Source organism: Lactuca virosa, chromosome 3, assembly GCF_052849685.1.
Source record: "Lactuca virosa cultivar CGN04683 chromosome 3, Lactuca_virosa_CGN04683_v6, whole genome shotgun sequence".
In the NCBI taxonomy this organism is placed as follows: domain Eukaryota; kingdom Viridiplantae; phylum Streptophyta; class Magnoliopsida; order Asterales; family Asteraceae; genus Lactuca; species Lactuca virosa.
Window position 1 is genome coordinate 30,894,033 of NC_136428.1, and position 24,074 is coordinate 30,918,106.

Genomic DNA, 24,074 nt, shown 5'->3' on the forward strand with positions numbered 1-24,074 from the left:
CGCCGAGTCAACCTTGCGACTCGCCGAGTCCATTCAGTCCTTTTTCCATACAGACTTGTTTTGAGCCATGCAGCGGCTCCAAATCACAGATCCAAGCTTCTAGGGCATGCTTTTCACGTAAAGTTGCAAACTTTACGTGCATGCATGACTAATAAGGCTCTTAATGCCAAAACTAAGTTCTTAATGGGGCTTTATGCACAAGGAGGGCCTCATTCTCGACCAAAATCAGAGCTTTATGACTCTAGAACCCAAGAAGGTTACAGATCTGAAGTTACAACTTCAGATCTAGCTCATATCCCACATTACCATCTCAACCAAACCATAAAAACCCTAGATCTCAACCAAAAGAGGTCTAGAAAGAAAAAGGAGAAAAGGTGACGACTTGATACCTCCAAATGATGCTATTTGAGGTAGATTTCTGATCTCCCACACTTCCTTGCTCCTAGCATCTTGTTTCCCCAAGCTTCATCCAATAACTCTTATTTAAATGATACCTGAGAATCGGGGCGTTACAACTCTCCCCCACTTGAACTAGACTTCGCCCTCGAAGTCCGTCGGAATAAACAATGCCGGGTAATGCTCGCGCATCTCCGCTTCTGGTTCCCATGTCCACTCGGATCCCCTCCGATGTTCCCATTGTACCTTTACCAAAGGTATTTCCTTGTTCTGAAGAATCTTCTTCTTCCTTTCCAAAATAGCCACAGGCCTCTCCACATAGTTCAGGCGTTCATCGACCTGAATGTCATCCAACGATACTACTGCCTCTTGGTCCATAATGCATTTTCGCAATTGCGAAACATGGAATGTGTTGTGGATCCGGCTAAGCTCCTCCGGAATCTCTAGCCTATAAGCCACCCTGCCAACCCTGGCAATAATCCTGAACGGCCCGATGTAGCGGGGACCCAATTTTCCCCTCTTCCTAAAGTGGATCACTCCCTTCCAGGGTGAAACCTTCAGGAGAACCATGTCACCCACCTGAAACTCCAGCTCAGATCGGCATCGGTCGGCATAACTTTTCTGCCGACTCTGAGCGGTCTGCAGTCGCTGTCTAATCTGCTATATCATCTCGGTAGTTTGTAGAACTACCTCTGTCCGACCCATCACTCTGTGCCCAACCTCGCCCCAGCAGACTGGGGTCCTACACTTCCGCCCATACAACAGCTCGAAAGGCGGGGCGCCAATACTGGAATGATAGCTGTTGTTGTAGGCAAACTCTACAAGCGGTAGGTGGGAATCCCAACTCCCACCGAAATCAATGACGCATGCCCTTAACATATCCTCGAGGGTCTGTATGGTCCGCTCACTCTGCCCATCAGTCTGCGGATGGAACGCTGTACTAAAATGCAACCTCGTACCTAGTTCCTCGTGGAACTTCTGCCAAAACCGGGAAGTAAATCGGACATCCCGGTCGAAAACTATGGAAACTGGAACCCCATGGCGAGAGACAATCTCGCGGACGTACAGGTCGGCCAACTTCTCCGCCGACGAACTCTCCCGTATAGCTAGGAAATGGGCACTCTTGGTCAATCGATCCACGATGACCCATATAGCATCGAAACCCTTTGCCGTCTTTGGCAACTTCGTGATGAAATCCATCGTGATTTGTTCCTATTTCCACATGGGAATCTCCAGGGGCTCCAGCTTACCATGCGGCCTCTGGTGCTCGGCCTTGACCATCCTACAGGTCAAGCACCTCTCAACAAACCAAGCGATATCTCGCTTCATGCCCGACGACCAATAACTCGAACTCAGATCACGGTACATCTTGGTGGCTCCCGGATGAATAGAGAAGCGAGACTTATGAGCCTCCTCCATCACTGTCTGTCGGACCCCTCCGGACATCGGAACCCAAACCCGACCGTAACGGGTCAACAATCCCCGGCTATCCTGAACAAACCGGGCGCTTTCGCCCTTAATCTTCTCCAACTTCCAGTTTTCCGGTCTCATACCCTTAACCTGAGCATCCCTGACCAAACCCACCAGCGGGGAATCCACCGCTATCCTCATACATCTGGCTGGGGTCGAGGACCCAGCTGACTTGCGGCTCAGAGCATCCGCAACCACGTTCGCTTTACCAGGATGGTAAAGGATCTCACAATCATAGTCCTTGACTACATCCAGCCACCTGCGCTGCCTCATGTTCAGGTTTGGCTGATCCATAATGTGCCTCAAACTCTTGTGATCCGTGTATATGGTACAACGGACCCCGTACAGATAGTGCCTCCAAATCTTGAGAGCGAAGACCACCGCTCCCAACTCAAGATCGTGCGTGGGGTATCTCGTCTCATGCGGCTTTAACTGCCGCGATGCATACGCTATCACTCGTCTCCTCTGCATGAGGACTGCCCCTAAGCCTGTGATGGACGCATCACAAAATACCACGAAATCCTCCACTCCCTCGGGGAGTGTCAACACTGACGCCTCGCATAACCGCTGCCGGAGGGTCTCGAATGCCCTCTGCTGCTCAGGGCCCCATCGGAAATCCACTCCCTTCCTCGTTAGACGAGTGAGGGGTACGACAACCTTGGAGAAATCACGAATGAACCTCCGATAATACCCTGCTAAACCCAAGAAACTCCTGATGTCTGAGGGAGATCTCGGAGTCTCCCACTGCATAACCGCCTCCACCTTGGCCGGATCAACCAAAATCCCATCCTGGTTAACGAGATGTCCGAGGAACTGAACCTCTCGTAACCAAAACTCACACTTCGAGAACTTGGCATACAGCCGTTCTCGTCGCAGTACCCCCAGCAGCTCCCTGAGATGCTCCTCATGCTGCTCTCGGGTCTTGGAATATACCAAGATATCATCTATGAACACAATGACCGAGCGATCGAGCATTGGTCTGCAGACTCGGTTCATCAGATCCATGAACACTGTTGGCGCGTTGGTAAGCCCAAACGGCATCACCACGAACTCGTAATGACCATAACGAGTCCGAAACGTGGTTTTCTCCACGTCTTCCTCCCTCACCCTGACCTGGTGGTATCCTGATCTCAAATCAATCTTGGAAAACCAAGATGCACCCTACAGCTGATCAAAAAGATCGTCTATCCTCGGAAGCGGATAATGGTTCTTCACTGTTAACTTGTTCAGCTCCCTATAGTCAATGCACATCCTGTGCGAACCGTCCTTCTTCCTGACGAAAAGTATCGGTGCTCCCCAGGGTGAACTACTCGGACGAATAAACTGCTTACCCAGCAGCTCCTGCAACTGAGATGACAACTCCTGCATCTCTGGCGGTGCCAGTCGGTACGGCGCCTTAGCGATAGGGGCCGCAACCGGCACTAGATCAATCCTAAACTCAACCTGTCTCTCCGGAGGCACTCCTGGTAACTCATCCGGAAACACATCAGCAAACTCCCTAACCACCGGAACCTCTGAAACTGAGAGCTGCTCCCTAACCCGCGTATCTACTACATACGCCAAATAACCGGCACACCCGTGCTGTATATACTGTTGAGCCCTGGCTGCCGAACAAAACCCTGATCCCAACCTGGTGCCCTCGCCATATACTACCAGTTCTCCCCCACTTAGGGTTCGAACCACCACCCGCTGCCTCTCACAGTCGATCATGGCACCGAAACGGCTAAGCCAATCCAGCCCTACAATCACGCATACATCCCCCATGGGGATAGGAATCAAATCTATCGGGAAGGACACCCCGAAAATCTCCAACTCGCATCCCCGGTAAACCGAAGAAATAGAAACCCCGTGCTCGTCGGCGATCGAAACTCGCAACGGACACTCAAGATCACCTATCGGCACACTGAACCCTCTAGAGAAGGTCTGAGATACAAACGAGCGACTCGCCCCCGAGTCAAATAATACCAAAGCGGGCAAGGAATTCACTAAAAACGTACCTAACCACAGGTACAATCAATAAGCATAACACCAATACAATAACTGAGACAGAGAATAAAAACGTACCAGCAACCACATCCGGTGCTGCCTTGGCCTCCTCGGCCGTGAGCTGGAAGGCGCGACCCTGAGCCTTCGAAGGCTCCACCCTGCCTGGCCTCCCATCTCCAATCCTCACAGTGGCTGGCGCGGGACTCTGCGCCGACTTGGCGGCGAGCTGCGGACAGTTGGTCTTCACATGACCAACCTGATGAAAATGGTAGCAAATCCTCATATCTGCTGGAGGGGCGGACTGACGGCAGTCCCTGGCATAGTGCCCCTCCTTGCCACATTTGTGGCACCCCCCTCCTGCTCTACACACTCCCGAATGAACCCTGCCACACTTTCCACAAGTGCGGCTCTGTTGACCCCCAGACCGTGCATCCGCGGTCTTAGACCGCTTAGGCGCCGGCTGAGATTGTGTCGGTGCCTGATACTGTCCTTCTGCTGCAGCTCTATCTCCAACTCACGCGGCCTCGCGGCTTCCTGTAGATCCAGGAGGGTCTCACAACGCCGTGTAGCCATAAACTGTTGTATGTCCGTCTTGAGCATACTCAGATAACGAGTCATCTGAGACTGCTCCGACGCAAACTCCGGGCAAAACATCGCCCTCTCCGTGAACATCCGGGTAATCTCCATCACAGACTCCCCATCCTGTCTCAATGTCAAAAACTCCTGAGCAAGCTGCTCCCGTTCCACGCGCGGAACGTAGCGGGTGCGAAACATATCCCGAAACTGCTCCCAAGTAACAGCAGCCCGCTGATCATCAGAATATGAACCTTTCGTCAATCTCCACCAGTCCTTTGCCTCGAGATTGAGCAGGTTCAGAGCACACCTGACCTTCTGGTCAGCAGGACATGAGCATGTGAAGAAACAGCCCTCCACGTCAGACAACCACCGCATAGCTCTGATTGCATCCTGAGTACCATCAAATGTCGGGGGCTTCGTATTATCGAAGTCCCGGTACTGAAAAGCCCTGTCGGCTCCTCCTCCAACCCCTGCCGCAGTTACAGCCGAAGTGGCTGCAGCGGCTGCTGTCTCTGCCAGAGCTGCATATCGCTCATCAAAATACTCGACCATCGCGGTCTTGATCGACCCGAACATCTCTGGTAGCTGCGCTCGGAAAGCCGCAGCGACCTCATCGTGCAGAATCTCCCGGATCCTGGCATCCAGCTCCTCAGTCCCCATCTGAACCACGGGTTCAGGTGCTATCGGCACCTCTGGCCCTCCGTCCCCCTGTCCCGACCCTGATCCGGATCCCGATCCTGATCCGGACCCAGAAGCAAAACGTCTCGTCACCACCATACTGAAAGATACGTTCAAGACATCAGATACACAACATAATATCGGGAGACCAAAACTCACAAATCCTAGGGGTTGTGACTTCCTTGCTACGCGTATGGGTCATGTGCTTCCAGTAGTACGGGCCTATACTACCTTCCACACCTACCCATATTTGTCTCAAGTATCACCACAACTCCCTAATATTATACTCAACATAATGTGTGCTCAACCCTCATTACTAGGGGACATCGCCTATCTTACTATTGATCCCACAGCTCTGCACAACTCATACTTCCATGGAACTTCCATCAGCCCCTGCAGCGCTAGTGTATGCTAGCCGTACATAACGCTGGACCCGATAGACTTTCGAATATCCAACCCTACCCTAAGATCGAGTCAGACATTCTCAGGCTATAAGATCTTAACTATACACGGCCGTGATGCATACATTAAACATCTACAGTTATGATGTCAATCCCATATACAAGAAACCCTAGGCTAATAGGTATCATATAATCAGGCAAATCTATCATGCGATTCCTAAAGATCCCTAGCCTAGCACTAGCATGCTGTTCTAACATATCAGAATATCAAATAACTCTATGGTATTTTGGGGATTACTTACAGGCTCCGGCTGATCGTACCCTCTGCATCCTCCATCCTTTCTTTTGAAAACCATTTTTAAAACTTACTTCCGAAAAATCTCCTTGGTTTGAGACTGGATTCACACGAGTGTTCCTCCAATTCACTCAACCAAGGCTCTGATACCAACTTGTAACGTCCATAAATTTTACGCCAAATTCAAACTTTTTCAACCATAAATAAAAGTCAAATAGTATTGTTTACAAAATGTTTTCAAATCAATATCCATCAGAGTGTCCCAAAATCATATCATAAGGATGAGGAGCGGTACGGTCACACCTTCGCCTTGCCACGATCTCCTGAAGTACCTGAAACAATAACCTGAAACTGTAAGACCGAGGGCTTAGTGAGCTACCCCCAAAATACCAATACCACACTGACAATACCATATCAGTAACAACCAATCAATCAATCATGCATACTGGGCCATCGGCCTGACTGGTCCGCCCTACCGGGCCTACAGTCTAACTGAATCTATTCATGCATACTGGGCCATCGGCCTAACTGGACCACCCTACTGGGCCTACAGTCTATCTGAATCTATCTCGAGCCTTCGGCATGACTGGTCCGCCTCGTGGCCTGCAGTCTCCCCGGACCGCTCATAGGGTATGTTGGCCTTCAGCACAAAGCAGGACCGCCTCAACCCAACCAATAAGCAAATAACCAAGTTCACATAACTATCATATACTGGCATATACAACATCAAACATATCTATCATACTGATCATCAACCATAGAATCCTCTCGTAACGAGAGTACCGACCTAGCAGGTCACTAACATACCAATCCTTACGGATCATAAAGCATAACATACTGTCTACCCTGATTCCGATCTAGCAGACCAAACCATATGTAGCATACCATAACAATAACAACAAAAGGGTCGGCCTTGGTGCCGTAGACCCTATCGATATAGTGAGGATGACTCACCTCGCAGATGCCGACTCGAAAGGTAAACTCCAATTCTCGGATCACTTGTCACAGGCTCCACCACCTATGACCATAGTACAATATACTCATAAGTCCTTAATGATGGGTTTTTAAGCATTCTAACACTTCCTAAGTGTACATGCAACCCTAATAACCTTGAATCTATGTTTTCTCTATATACATGCAAATTTCTTTTTCAAGGTTATTTCCTAACTAGCATGGCATGGGGATTACATAAAACATAAAAACTAGTAGAAATACATACCTTGTTGTTGCTTGGATTCCTTCAAGACTTTGTGAGCCTAGCACCCCAAATGTTGTGCCTCAAATGCTTCACACAACACCACAAGACTTGGAATAACTTGAGAGAATACTTCTAGCACTCAAAATCGGTTATGCCCTCTCTAGTAACACTATGTCCACTAGCTCCACTTTTTGCTAGCTATAGGGTTCATTTTATAGTGTTGTCACAATTAGGGTTTACACATGAATGCCCTTAATTGTCATGACTCTTGATTTCCCATGACCCATGGATTTGTAACTCCCATGGACCATCCATGGAGCTCCATTTGGTTACATCCATAACCCATAAACTATGGATCATTAATCCACCATAAAAGAATTGATGATTGTCATAATCAACCCTATATATTTAATTAGTCTCACTTTGATCACCAAATTAATCCTAGATTAATACTTGATCAATACTAATTAAATAATACTATTATTAATATATTAGAACTTATAATATATTAATAATCATAAGTGCCTTATTCTCTCATTTAGTCTATCCAAGTATTGCAATGCCATGCAACCCAAATGGACCATGCCGGGTCGGGTCAAGTACATACCAAATAAAGTTATGGACTTAGACACTATATCCAACAGTCTCCCACTTGGATAAGTCTAATAACTATATTTGCGAATATGACTTCAAAATCCGACTAGCAATCGTAGCTCTTTCAAAGTCTCTCAGAACTGAGATGATGATGATACGCCATTTAAGATAAGTGATCATATAATCCTCTGTTCTCATGATATCAGCCGGACAAACACATGGAACATGGTCTTACTTATTGTCCAGCATTTGTTTCTCGATCTCTGATTTGTTTCGACATAGAACTAAATTGAACACATCAATTAGGTTCTGACCGGGCCCGGTACATAGGTCAAAACCAAATCATCGAGGGGCCCAGATATCGCTTCTATTTCTAGAAGGAACAGATAAACTTCGACTGATATGCTTGTACTAACTACTTGTTGAATTACTCACAAAGGCACGTTTTATGACATCGAGTTACCAATGCGTTTTCGTGCAATCAATGAATAACCAACTCATAGTCAACAACTCATATCTCTAGGTTTGAAGATTTATATGATATTACCGTCTCACGATCACTCGAGATAAATTCCATGAAGTGATGCAAGTGAGCGTGGGTTGGATCCAATACTCAGCCCTTAGGAGTACTCATGAATGTTGTAGCAACCATTGCATTGTCCAAAGCACTTTTAGACAAATCATACAAGCCAAATTCATGACAGTCTTAAATCAATACTTACTTCCAAAGTTTGACTGACTGTGGATGGTTTGAATAATAACATAATTATTCTGGAAGTAAAAACATGCAAAATTGAAACATAGTAAACAATCAACATAAGATAGTAACACCTTACTCATAAATAAATAACAAGTTTTATTTATCATCAAATGTCAATTACATTTTACAAGTTTCAGGAATCTAATTATTGAAACTAATATCATCCTTCAGCCCAATGCGCCTCGCATGCTGTAAATGCTTAACCCTGCTCAGTCCCTTCGTGAGGGGATCTGCCGGGTTCTCATCTGATGATACCCTCTTAGCCACGAGGAGTCCTTCTTCTATTCGATGTCTTATGAAATGGTATTTTCTGTCAATGTGCCTAGATCTCCCGTGATCTCTTGGTTCCTTAGCCAAAGCAACCGCACTTTCGCTGTCACAGAAAATTTCCATTGGCTCTTTTATAGCTGGTACAACTCCAAGGTCTCCGATGAAGTTCTTTAGCCATATCGCCTCCTTAGCTGCTTCACTTGCTGCTATGTACTCTGATTCACAAGTAGAATCAGCTACTGTCTCCTGCTTGGAACTTTTCCAAGTAATTGCCCCTCCATTTAGGATAAAGACCCAGCCTGACTGAGAGCGGAAATTATCCCTATCAGTCTGAAAGCTAGCATCGCTATATCCTTCCACTCTCAAGTCATCACTACCCCCGAGGGTAAGGACCCAATCCTTAGTCCTCCGCAGATACTTGAGAATGTTCTTTACCGCTGTCCAGTGTGCCTTGCCAGGGTTCCCTTGATATCTACTGACCATGCTCAAAGCAAAGGCCACATCAGGGCGAGTACAAGTCATAGCATACATGATCGAGCCCACAGCGGAAGCATATGGTATATGACTCATTTCAGCTATCTCAGCCTCTGTACTCGGACTCTGAGTCTTACTCAGCTTGGCATTACTCTGGATTGGTAATTCTCCTTTCTTGGAATCTTGCATACTGAACCTCTTCAGTACCTTATCCACATAAGTACTTTGACTAAGTCCAATTAGTCTCTTACTCCTATCTCTCAATATCCTTATCCCTAGGATATAGGCAGCTTCCCCAAGGTCCTTCATAGCGAAACACTTCCCAAGCCAGGACTTAACCTCCTGCAAGGTTGGGACGTCGTTTCCTATGAGAAGTATGTCATCCACATACAACACCAAGAAGCTAACTATGCTCCCACTAGCCCTGACATACACACAAGACTCATCCTCACTCCTAGAAAAGCCAAACTCTTTGACTTTCTCATCAAAGCAAAGATTCCATCTGCGAGATGCTTGTTTCAATCCATAAATGGATTTATCAAGCTTACACACTCTATTAGGGTATCTTGTATCGACAAAACCCTCTGGTTGAGCCATGTAAACATCCTCAGCCAACTTTCCATTAAGGAAAGCGGTTTTGACATCCATTTGCCATATTCATAATCATGAAATGCAGCTATGGCTAACAATACTCTAATAGACTTAATCTTAGCTACTGGTGAGAAGGTCTCATCATAGTCAACTCCCGGAGTTTGAGTAAAGCCCTTCGCAACCAGTCGCGCTTTGTAAGTATGTACCTTTCCATCCATGTCGGTCTTCTTCTTGAAGATCCATTTGCACCCAACTGTCTTACGACCTGGTACATTGTCAACCAAGTTCCAAACTTGATTGTCATACATGGACTGAATCTCGCTGTCCATAGCCTCCTTCCATTGAGCAGACTCAGGGCCTGCCATGGCTTCCCTGTAATTATTAGGATCATCCAAATCTATTAGTGTACTATCACTAATAAATGTATCACCTTCAGTGGTGATGTGATAACCATAATAAAAATCAGGTGTGTTCCTCACCCTAGTGGAACGTCTTGGAGGTACAGACTCATCTATCGGATCAACAGGAGTTTCCTCCTCAGGTTGTTCGATAGCATTTGAGGTTCCTTCACCACTTGACTCTTGAAGCTCTTCAAGGTCAATTTGCCTCCCACTGTCCCCTTGGCTTATGAATTCTCTCTCACGAAAGACTCCTCTTCTTGCTACAAAAACCACATTATCACTAGGTCTGTAGAAGAGGTAACCAAAGGATCTCTGTGGGTAGCCGATGAAAAAACACCTCTCACTTCGAGGTTCAAGCTTATCATGAGTCTCACGCCTCACGAAAGCTTCACAACCCCAAATCTTGATGTGGTCCAAATTGGGAACTTTCCCAGTCCACATCTCGTGAGGTGTTTTGGCAACCTTTTTAGTAGGGACTAGATTAAGGATATAGGCGGCAGTCTCTAAGGCATACCCCCAGAAAGAGATTGGTAATGAAGCTCGACTCATCATGGAACGAACCATATCCAACAAGGTTCGATTGCGCCTCTCAGCTACACCATTCAACTGTGGTGTTCTGGGAGGTGTCAATTGTGAGACAATCCCACATTCCTTAAGATAGTCAAGGAACTCAATGCTAAGATACTCTCCTCCTCGATCGGATCGGAGCATCTTGATGTTCCTGCCCAATTGATTCTCAACTTCCTGCTTAAACTCTTTGAACTTTTCAAAGGTTTCTGACTTATGCTTGATTAAGTAAATATATCCATATCTACTGTAATCATCAGTAAAAGTCACATAATAGCGATTAGCATCCCTTGTAGCAACTCTGAAGGGCCCACACACATCCGTGTGTACAAGGTCCAACAAACCTTCACCCCTATCACAAGTACCTGTGAAGGGTGACTTTGTCATTTTTCCAAGTAAACAAGACTCGCAACTATCATCTGACTTGAGGTCAAATGATTCCAAGACTCCAACCTTTTGGAGTTGGCCTATGCGCTTCTTGTTAACATGTCCAAGACGACAATGCCACAAGGATGCTTTATCCAAGCTATCTGAAGAATCAATATACAACACATTATTTCCTAGATTGTCTACAACATTCACGGCTTCATATACACCATCACAAGGTAATGCTTTAAAGTAAAATACATCATTGTAATAAACATTAATAGCACCATTTTTATTATCAAATGAAAATGTAAAACCTTGTTTGTACAAGCCATGAAAGGAAATAATATTTCTCGCCATTTCGGGCGAGTAACAACACTTATTCAAATCTAACATTAACCCATTATTAAGCAATAAAGAATAAACTCCTATCTTGGTAACAGGTGATGCTTTCCTGTTGCCCATGACTAAGTTTATCTTCCTGTGCTCCACTTGCTCACTTCTTCTTAGTGCCTGCAAATCAGTACAAATGTGAATACCACACCCTGTATCAAGCACCCAAGAATTAGCATTAGATGAGTTGTTAGACAATATTGTGTAAATACCTGCATGGGTGGGTTTAACCTTCCCATCCTTTAGATCTTGCAGATATTTGGGGCAGCTTCGCTTGAAGTGTCCCTTATCCTGGCAATAGAAGCATTGTGCTTCCTTTGGGTTTGAAGAAGGAGTAATGGGACCTTTCTTTGTCCCACTTGAAGAGGAACCATCAAGAGTCTTACCCTTGGTACCCTTCGAAGGGTTTTTCCTTTTCTTACCCTTTCCCTGCCCAATAGCCAGAACAGGGGCTGTTGAAGGAGTAGAAGTAGCAACCGCTTTACCCTTAAGGCCATTTTCAGCTGTCCTTAAGAGTCCTTGAAGTTTGCTAAGTGTGACTTCCTCCTTGTTCATATGATAAGTCATACGAAACTGATCATAACTTGGAGGTAAGGAATGGAGAATGATGTCAATCGCCATTTCCTCAGGAAAGTCAACATTTAGCTTCAGCAACCAGTCAACGAACCTTTGCATCTTCTGCAAGTGACCGGTGATGGGTTCACCATCCTTCATCCTTGCGGTTATCATGGAGGAGATGATTTCATACCTCTCCTGACGCGTGCTCTGATGGTACCTTTCCATCAGATCCAGGTGCATCTCATAGGGGTAGAAATCTTCATAGGATTTTTGAAGTTCAGGAGTCATGGTGGCCATCATGATGCATGCTACTTTAGTAGCATCCTTTTCATGTGCAACAAACTCCGCAAACTCTTCAGGAGTAGCAGTGGCTTCACTCACAACCTTAAGCTCCCTATCGAGGACATATTCTTTGTCCTCATAGCGGGTAATCATTCTGATGTTTCTGATCCACTCATTGAAATTGGATCCATCAAAGATGACCTTACCACACAAGTTCATAAGGGAAAAGGAGCCTGTTGGGTTTGAGCCAGAAACATTGTTGGAAGACATCTGAAAGGAAAGAAAGACAAGTTTCATTAGATTAGGAATCCTTAATAATTCACCCAAATGAAATATTAAGGCTAGGATCCAACAAACTATTTATAGTTGGAAGAGGGATGCCGTAATCCATACTATAAAATATTTGAAGGTAGGTAAATGACGATTTACCAATTTCCACCATAAGAACGAAATATTTTATTATTAGGTTTTATTGGTTTTGAAACTCCTAGATCTTTTGAGATACATTGAACTTTTCAATGGCATGTTTGAATCTCGATTGTGCCCTCTCAAGTTTGTGACTGGGATGCCGAGGATCACAAACAAGGTGTGAATAACCATACAAATTGACTTGGTACCCTCAACAATATTACCTAATCGATGTGCCGGTTAACCACACACGCTCCACCGATCTATAATAAAGTCAAGTTACCCTTTGCCACTCTTACTAGTCCATGTTAGTGTGCCGGTTAACCACACATGCTCCACTAACGACTTGGTAAGGTACAAAGTGTAATTTTATGGGCTAGCACCAATTTCACATTTTCCTAAAGTAACTAAGATTGGGAATTTATAATGTATAGTTACTTTATAATTCATTATACTTTTACCGAGTATTTAAAGTCGTATCCTACCGGTTCGGCTAACGACCCTCCACCGATCAAGGAAGCGGTGGGTGAGAGTGGACACCCATTAAGTCACCATTTTATAGGCAACAACCTTATACCCCCCTTATAGACCGGCTTCGTGAATGAGGCCTACTAACGGTAAGAATGACATATTCTTATACATATCTATATAATAAAATTATAATAATAGTATAAGTGTTGATTTTTAAACTTTTTAAAAATCTAAGGTTTAATTTGGAATTAAAGTATTAGAGTGTAAGACTTTTCAAATTCCAAAACTTGAGGGCAAGAATTGAAACTATTCCAAGTCTCTTCAATTTGTAACTTATGAGTTTTAATGGTTCATAAAAATGAAGACTCTTCATTTTATGAAACCTCTTTAGTTCTTTAATCATAATTAAAAGAAGTGACTTTTGGTTATCCATAACTTGAGGACAAGTTATAGACACCATCATAGCCATTAAGATCATGAATTAAACATACATGGAGGTTACATATAATTCCTATGATCTTCTAAAAACTCATAAGAACACAAATTCATGTCAAGCAATTTCAAGAAAATCATATAACTATATACAATACTTGAAAAGCCATGTAAAATGGGTTAACATAATCATTATCATTTTGAAAAACAGATTTTACAAGTCCAAAACAGATTGGGATAATGATCTTAATCCATTTCCAGCAACAAAACTCGAAAAAACTGCCCAGCACGCTCCTACTCGCCGAGTGCATTATTCTACTCGGCGAGTAGAATGAATTTGTTCATGGACTCGGCGAGTCCTCCCCATGGACTCGGCGAGTCCAGTCGTCAGAATGCAGAATTTTCGATTTTTAAGCAGTTTTGCATCAAGTATACAGAAAACAATCCTAGGCTCTGATACCACTGATGGGTTTTTAAGCATTCTAACACTTCCTAAGTGTACATGCAACCCTAATAACCTTGAATCTATGTTTTCTCTATATACATGCAAATTTCTTTTTCAAGGTTATTTCCTAACTAGCATGGCATGGGGATTACATAAAACATAAAAACTAGTAGAAATACATACCTTGTTGTTGCTTGGATTCCTTCAAGACTTTGTGAGCCTAGCACCCCAAATGTTGTGCCTCAAATGCTTCACACAACACCACAAGACTTGGAATAACTTGAGAGAATACTTCTAGCACTCAAAATCGGTTATGCCCTCTCTAGTAACACTATGTCCACTAGCTCCACTTTTTGCTAGCTATAGGGTTCATTTTATAGTGTTGTCACAATTAGGGTTTACACATGAATGCCCTTAATTGTCATGACTCTTGATTTCCCATGACCCATGGATTTGTAACTCCCATGGACCATCCATGGAGCTCCATTTGGTTACATCCATAACCCATAAACTATGGATCATTAATCCACCATAAAAGAATTGATGATTGTCATAATCAACCCTATATATTTAATTAGTCTCACTTTGATCACCAAATTAATCCTAGATTAATACTTGATCAATACTAATTAAATAATACTATTATTAATATATTAGAACTTATAATATATTAATAATCATAAGTGCCTTATTCTCTCATTTAGTCTATCCAAGTATTGCAATGCCATGCAACCCAAATGGACCATGCCGGGTCGGGTCAAGTACATACCAAATAAAGTTATGGACTTAGACACTATATCCAACACTTAACTCTATAAGGTACTCCATAACCCACCAGTCAACCCCTGGTCAAAGTCAAAGTCCTCAGTCAAGGTCAACAATCCATGTTGACCCCCAACTCGCCGAGTACCCTTGGCTACTCGCCGAGTTCCTCGAAGCACATTCCACTCGCTGAGTCATCGGGGTGACTCGTCGAGTTCCTTCGATTCCCGATCAAACTCTAAGGCCACCCGTCGAGTTCCCTCCTTGCCACTCGACGGGTACACACGTATACATATCCTAGGGAAAAGTCATCTGACTCGCCGAGTTGTTCTTCAACTCGTCGAGTCTTATGGTGATCTTCATCGGACTCGCCGAGTTGTTCATCCAACTCGTCGAGTTCACGGCCATCTTCATGTGACTCGCCGAGTCAACCTTGCGACTCGCCGAGTCCATTCAGTCCTTTTTCCATACAGACTTGTTTTGAGCCATGCAGCGGCTCCAAATCACAGATCCAAGCTTCTAGGGCATGCTTTTCACGTAAAGCTGCAAACTTTACGTGCATGCATGACTAATAAGGCTCTTAATGCCAAAACTAAGTTCTTAATGGGGCTTTATGCACAAGGAGGGCCTCATTCTCGACCAAAATCAGAGCTTTATGACTCTAGAACCTAAGAAGGTTACAGATCTGAAGTTACAACTTCAGATCTAGCTCATATCCCACATTACCATCTCAACCAAACCATAAAAACCCTAGATCTCAACCAAAAGAGGTCTAGAAAGAAAAAGGAGAAAAGGTGACGACTTGATACCTCCAAATGATGCTATTTGAGGTAGATTTCTGATCTCCCACACTTCCTTGCTCCTAGCCTTTTGTTTCCCCAAGCTTCTCTCCTCAAAAGATCTCCTCTCCAAAGCTTTACACATACAAGAATGAACACCACACGAATTAGGGTTTTTCTGAGCTCTCAAGGACGGCAAAGAGGCCAAATGAGGCTTATGCTTCCTTAAATAGGGTGCAAAACCCCGGGATTTAGGGTTTCATCTGCCAGCTCCTACTCGTCGAGTCCCAATATGGACTCGTCGAGTAGGTCACTTAACACGCGATCCCACCCCGCTGCTACTCGACGAGTAGGTCAACCGACTCGTCGAGTGGAGCTTCATCCAATAACTCTTATTTAAGTGATACCTGAGAATCGGGCGTTACATAAACAAAATCATGCATGTAAATATTATTCAAAGCAATTACAAAACAAATGATTATTATAATTAAAAGTGAAGTATATATTAATTACCCAATGTAATGTTTGATCTTATCTTCATTAAGAAGTATGTAAGTATGGGTAGCATGCAATTCCTCATCATACAACATTCTATTACCGAATCTTCCATAATGACGACTAGGATATGAAAATATATCTAAAATTTCGTTGTTATCATCAGGTTGCTCATCTCCTCCTCCATCACCATTTCGAGGAAACTTTCTATTACGTGTGGGGACACCAGTCTCGAAATAATGAGAGCAATATATTGATGCTTCACGAAGCAAGTACGCATTAACAACAGACCCTTACACTCGAGCTTTATTTTTCACATCTTTTTTCAACTGATAGATATCTATAGTAAAGAAGATGTAAATTAACTTACAGTTACGACTTACAAAAATAGCAACATACATTTTGATTTAACATGCAAACCTTTCAAATGGATACATCCAACGATATTGGACGGCACCGGATATCTTCGCTTCGTATGGAAAAATGTACCGGTAAATGTTCCATGGAGTTAAAAATACCAAGGACAAAGATGGTCTCCAATTTACATAGAACTATTGGGATCTCGGCTTCAATCCTTTACATGTCTTTTGTTGTGATGGATCTTGTTGTTAATGTTTTGAAGAAAAGACTCAACTTTGTTAATGTTTTCCACACATATTTTGGCAACATCTCAGGAAATGCAATTGGCATCAATCTTTGCATAAAAATATGAAAATCATGGCTTTTCATTCTGAATAGTCTACATGCGGTAAAATCAACACACCTCCCCAAATTAGAAATATAACCATCGGGGAAACGCAATTTCTCCACCCATTCACATATGGATTTCTTTTGATTATTGTCTAGAGCATAGTACGCTCTTTGATCATCCTCGACTCCTGAGTTTCAGATCTCTTCTCGTTGTGGCATTGACATTTGTCTTCAATTTGACATCCATTACAGTGTAAAAGAAGTTCTCAAATACATTTTTCACAATATGCATAACATCAAAATAATGTCTAATGATGTTTGTTTTACAATATGATAAATCCCAAAATATTCTTTTCTTTTTCCAACTATGATCGACACATGCTTTGTTTACATCATCAACATTTAGTTCAGTCACTTTTACCAAACCTAATTGTTCAATTTTCCTTAAAGTTTGTTCACCATTCTTTGTTGGAGGAGGACCTTATTTCACTTCACGATTCCTCTTGAACTTATTTTTATCCTTTCTATATGGGTGATTTACTTGTAGAAATATTCTATGGCAATCAAACCATGACATTCTATTACCATTCTTCTGAATGCTTGTGTATGTTTCCCATAATGTGGACATGTTAGCTTACCTGATGTAGACCATCCTGGCAACATTGCATAAGCTGTAAAATCGCTAATTGTCCACATCAACGCTGCTCGTAATTGAAAATTTTGTTTTAAAGATATATCACATGTTAATATGCCTTCTTCCCATAACTGCTCCAATTATGCAACAAACGGATGCAAAAATACATCTATTTTCTGCTTAGGGTTTGACGGTCATATCACAAGTGCGGTCAAAAACTTGTAAGACTCTTTCATGCACATAGAAGGTGGAAAATTATAAGGTGTTATAATAATAGGCCAAGATGAATATTGTTTTCCAAATGCTCCATGTGGTGCAAACCCATCTGTACTTAGGCCTAATCTAAGATTACATACTTCTGCTGCAAATGAATGATGAATTCTGTCAAAGTGCTTCCAAACTTCAAAATCGGATGGATGACACATTACTCTAGCATCATGTCCATGATCCTCGGAGTGTCATCGCATGGAAGCGGTTGTGGCTTCTAAAGCATACAGTCACTTCAACCTGGGAGTCAAAGGAAAGTAATGCATTCTCTTAAAGGGTACGCGAGGACATCTAGCAAAAAAACTTGACCGTTTGTACTTATCTGCATTGCAAAATTTTCGCCGGTAAAGCTCTTTGTCTCCCCACCAATATATCATACATCCAGACCTATAGCAGTCAATCACCTCCACAGGCAAACCTAGTGCCTGTATTAACTTTTTGCTCTCGTATAAACTACCTACCATATTATTCTTCTCCGGTAACACATCATTTATCAATTGGCAGATAGCATCATAACTTTGTTCAGGTATGTGATACTCTGATTTTATATTCAATAGTCTAGCTACAGCAGACAGTTGTGTGACTTTTTACATCCATACCACAACTCTTCATCGACTGCCTCTAGCATATCAAAGAATTTTTATCTACTGCATTTGACTCCTCCTCAGGATTACTAGTAATAAAATCAGGAGTCATTGCATCTATGACCATTTCTCTATAAGTACATTCACCTTCATTCAAAGTTGTGTTTGAATCATCCACCCCTAAAGATGTATTTTCATCATAAATGGATGTTTCGCCATGTTTATCCCAAACCAATATTCCTTATGTAACATCCCGTTCATTAAATAAATAAATAGACAAATTAATGAATGAATAGTAGCCCTAAAATCTATAATATTTAGCGGGGTGTTGGCTTCGGGGAGTTAAACGTCATAATTTTGGAATTGAGGATTTAAAAGTGTAAGTCCGGACTGGTTTTGTAAAGATTTTCAAAGGTCAGCGAGTGTTTGGTAAATATTGGACCTAAATTAAAAGATTTTGGAGGCTAAGGGGCTAATGGTAATATATGGACTTTAATTGAAAATAATTTGTAGAGGAGGGGCTGTTTGGTAAAATATTGGGCTTGTTATGAAAGGATTTTTAGAGGCTGGGGCTAAAAGGGTAAATTATGGACTTAATTTTAAAGAAAAAGGAGAAGATGGGACCGATTGGGCCATTATGGAATGAAGTTTCATGGGGTCGGGGTATATAACTCGTCACCATCCCGGTAACCCTAACCCTAACATCAAGAGTCAACCGCCACCTTCTTCTCTACCTTCAGCCGCCGCTATCGGCTCCGGCCACCTAGCACTATCGAACGGCTCTTGTCACCGGCAACTACAAAGACTGATTGGGAAATCGGGAAAGGGCGTTGCATCAATTGAAGACCGGAGAAGAAGTTCACGTCGTGGTCGCCGCCGATTCGTGACTTTCCAGCCGTCGCCATCGCTGTCAAAGCCGAAAACCACCAGGATAATTTCGCTGTCGCCATTCCTGTCGTGGTCGAAGACGAGGACCAACCTCATGACGTCGTTCATCCGAGACCGTTGTACGCCGCCTTCCTTCCACAGTGCAGCGCTGCCGACCGCTAGCGCTGCTGTCGTTTGCAAGCTCATCACGTATCGTCGCTTCATCGTTACTACGTCCCAACTCCATCTGTTGCCTTTATCCGCTGCTCCTGCCCGCCATTCCGTGTCGTTGCCACCGCCGTACGCCACCAGGTGGGTGGCTGGGTTCATTTTACGAACAGAAGGAGTGTGTGTGTGTGTGCTTCTCCCACCATTGCGCATGACGTACGTGTGGTTGTTTGGCCGGATTTCACGAGAAAAGACACCACCATCACCGTGAGGTGGTGGCTAGCACCTCTGACCACTGCCTTTCGCCACAAGGGTGGCTAAGCGTGTGTGTGTGTGTGTGTTATTTGGGATATTGTGATGTATATGTTGGATTAGGTGTCTAAGTCAATAACTATAATTGGTATGCACTTGACACGATAGTAGCATGGTCCATTTGGGTTGCCTTCACCAGAACAATTTGATAGGATGGATATTTGAGAAATAGGTTATTTGTGATTTATTAATATATTATAAGTATAATATATTAATTGAGAAATCATATTATTTAATTAATATTGGTCAAGAATTAATTTAGAATTAATTTAGTGATAAAAAGAGATTAATTAAATTAAGGGGACTGATTAAGTAAATCAATAATACATATAGTTTGGGCCAATAATCCATGATTGATTAAGTGATGGACTAAGTTTAAATGAGAGTCCATTAAGAGTTAGTCCATAAGGCTTATCATATGGATTATTGGATTAAAGGCCCAAGGAAGTGGATTAGGGTTTACAAGTTGAAACCCTAGGAATTCCTGTCACAACCCGAAAATTTCTATCTTGTAAGGTCAAACAAATCAACTGAAGGTCAAACTTATAGGTTTCTAGACCTAGTATACGTAAGGGTTGTGTGTTAGGAAGTGAACCATGTAAGAACCGAGAGCCAAGAACTTCATTTGATCCATAAACCTCAACGAGTGAGGCCCAACCGAAGCAGGCCGTGTGTCGCCTCGTGTCCGAAGGAGCTTAGTCACCGATGCGGTGTGCAGCCGAGAGTCTGACGCGTACTCAGGTGACTCCTCGCATCCGAAGCCGCCTTACCTCGCACCGACGCGTGTCGCACCAGCTGTCCGAGCTTCGCAGGCGCCACCTCCCACCCCTCGGACCTAGACCTCGGTCCAATCAGAGGTCAGCAGCTGGACCCTCGCACGTGCGAGCCATGTGACTTCTCTTCGCATCTACTGCCGCGTGGATTCCTCTCAACCGTCCGATCAGGAGCCTCGCACCTATAAATAGAAGGGTGCGAGACCTCCTGGGTATATTTTGGAAAAGTGACATTTTACACCCCTAAACCCATATTTCTTTCATTCCAACTTACCCCAAAGCCCCGGTATTATACCAAACACCCGAAATACGCCCCGAAGTGCCCGAGAAGCCCGAGAAATTTGTCTTTTCGGTTTCGAAGCCCGACCCTCGCAGAGCCCGGTTTCTCAATAAAACTCCCGGTTTTATTAGAAACGATCGTTTTAGGAAACGAAGTGCTGCCCGATTATCATTAAATCATGTGAGTGTGTAGTTACTTTCACCTTACACATAGATATGAAGTATTTTATATAAAATACGTGCTGTGTGAATATATATTGTTTGTTTATTTGAGATGGATGTTATAGGAATGATTTATACAGGCTTTTAAATAATTTAAATTGTATATGTATTTTTATCTACAAAAATGTTGGGTAAAACATGGGTAGATGAAATAGTGGGTGTGTGATGAAAGGTGAGTTGGATAAATGAGATGATCAGTGATATAGATCATGAGTTGAGGGTGAGTGGTGAAATATGAGAGAATCACTTACACAAACGTTGGCCCCCGTCATTCAGCAAAGTACGGATGACAACCATGGACTATTCTAGATGATTTGTGGAACACTAGCAGGCTCGCAACCTGTAAATGTGTGACCTATATGTTCATCAGTTGTACTCTAAAAACCCATTGACATGTATTGCAGGGGGGATTCCCGTGAATAATGTTGTCGATAAATAAGAGCTATGGACTTAGCACATGTTGAAGAAACCTTGGCAGCTATGGACTTAGTGCCTGTTGTATAAACCCTGGCGACGATGTGACTTCGTGCCTATTCCTTAGGATGAATCCTTAGGAATGAGTGATAGTTGAATCTTAGGGTAAATCCTTAAGAAATAAATAAGATAATGAGGTTGGGGTAATTTGGTTGAGTGTTGATGTTTAAGCATAATAAATTTATTTATTGTGGGTTGAAAACCCTATATGCTCACCAGGCTTCCAAGCCTGGCCCACTCAGCTTTTTTTATTACAGGTAGTGGACCTCGAGCATAGTCGGATGATGATGAGTGATTTTTGATTATAGGTCAGTAGTTGTAAATAACTGTTGTAAGGCTTATAATGTCTTGTTTATACTTTTGATCTGTATCGGAATATGACATTCCGAGGTTTTGATATAAAAGGAAATTATATATTTCTTAAAGAAAGGTTTTGATAAACTTTTATCATGTTTTGTTTTGGGAACAAATTCCGCAACATCTTTTAAAAGGATTACTCTGATTTTATTTTAAAAGTATAACTTAAATCGGTCTTTTCTGGACGAGAAATTTGGGGATGTCACAGTTGGTATCAGAGCATTAGTTTAAGCGAACTAAGAAATTGTAGGATTTCTAGACTTAAACTTAGAATGCTAAGTGATGATTGTGAGATGAGTGTCTACCATATTTTAGACACGAGCACTAGTTTATTTTAGGAAAGATGCCTAAAATGCTTTTAGGTGCTAAATGCTATATGTTTGCCATATATGCTATTATTTGTTCGGATCTATGGTCTGTTGCCGACCGGATCTGGAAACCTTATGTGTGTAGGATTCTAAACGTATGATTACGATATTAGAGCTAACATATAAACGTTTCGGAGTAATAACGAAGATTTAACGTCTATCGAAAATAAAGATCTAAATTCACCTACGATTGGTGTATAGATCGAAATGGCGAGTACTCAAAGCGGATTCGGAAACGATAATCCGCAGCCTGAGCCAATCACGATGATTGGGGTGCAGGCAATGATGCGTACGATGTTGGATCAACAGATGGAAGAAACAAAACGTTTACTTCAACAAAGTAAGGATGAACTTACTGTGCCAGTACGTCAGACATCTGTTCTTGAGGCAACTATCTGGGTTGCTAAGTCTATTGAAGAAATGATCAATGACAGGACCGCCAACAAGGTTGAAGTTGGCAAGAAGAGGAAATTTGAGGGGTCTTCAAGGCCCAACAAGAGCAACATATTCTCAAAGTCTGGCAAAAGAGGAGGTAAAGGAAAATGGTGCGGGAAGTGCAAAAATAAACACTCTGGGAATTGTGGCAGGAAGGTGAATTGCTTTAGGTGTGGAGAAATTGGGCATTACGCCAATGAGTGTACGATTCCCAAGGAGGTGTGTTACGTATGTAAGGAAGAAGGCTATATTTCTAAGGATTGTCCGAAGAAAAATGAAGTAACAAGGCCAAGCGCACCGCCAACGCCAAGGGAATTTCAGAATATCCTTGACGAAGCAAATAACAATGCTAGGAATTAGAAGTAAAGACTTGATACCCGAAGATCAAGTTATGAAGTAGTAATGTGAATAGTAACAAGTGGTTTAGCCTATTAGAGGCATAGTATAGGGTAAACTTGAACCTCTGTGTAATCGTTTCAAGAAATAATATAAGCCCTAGTTTTGTCATCTGATGAATTGAATGACTATGTGAAATTCTTGTATGGTGATTTGGAGAACTGCAAGACAATACTTGGGACGAGTATGAGTAGGTGTGAATGGTAGTAGAGGCCTATACTACCGGAAGCACAGGACTCGTACTTGGATCAAGGAAAGTCACAAGGTTACCAAGGAGCTAGTAATTGATTCCATCTTGTTCTAGTCTGTCGTTACCATCGTTTCGGTAATGACTAAGAAGATAATTGTTATTCCGACCTTAGAGGTCATATCGAATCGAGTCCGACTAAGATAAGTATGTCACGTGGTTCAGAGAACCAAGTTCGATGTAGCATTTGACTTAAGCCAGAAGATTGAAGTGAAAGATGATCAAAGCGATCAATAGAAGTATCGCACTCATTGTTAAAGAAGTTGGTAGTTAGAAATGATACATGATAAACTGTGATTGTATCACATTAGAACATGAAGGAAGGTATAGTTTGTTCCGAAATTTGTCTCTAAGAGACCTGAGTCTAAGTAGTGCATTATACGATGAGAGATCATTAGAACATGACCCATCGGTCTGTTACAATGAATGAAGGAAAGTACTTATTCTAAGAAGAAGAAGGAGTCCTCAATAAGGATTTAGTTTGTAACTCGAAGGTTACAATTGAAAGTCCTACGGAGATCTGAAGCTTTTTAGGATTAGCTGGATATTACCGAAGGTTTATCCAAGGCTTTTCTTCGATCGCGACTCCATTAACAGCTTTGACCCACAAAGGAGCTATTTATACTTGGAATGAGAAGCATAAGGAAGCTTTTGAGAAGTTAAAGAAGAAGTTGTGTGAAGCACCGATTCTTTCGTTACCTGAAGGAGTTGATGACTTCACAGTTTATAGTGATGCCTCTAGAGTTGGGTTAGGTTGTGTTCTGACCCAAAGGAATAAAGTGATAGCGTATGCATCGAGGCAATTGAAAGAGCATGAAAAGAACTACCCCACTCATGATCTGGAGTTGGCAGCGGTAGTATTCGCCTTAAATATATGGAGGCACTATCTTTATGGTACTAAATGCAAACTTTTCACTGATCATAAGAGTCTTCAATATCTCTTTAATCAGAAG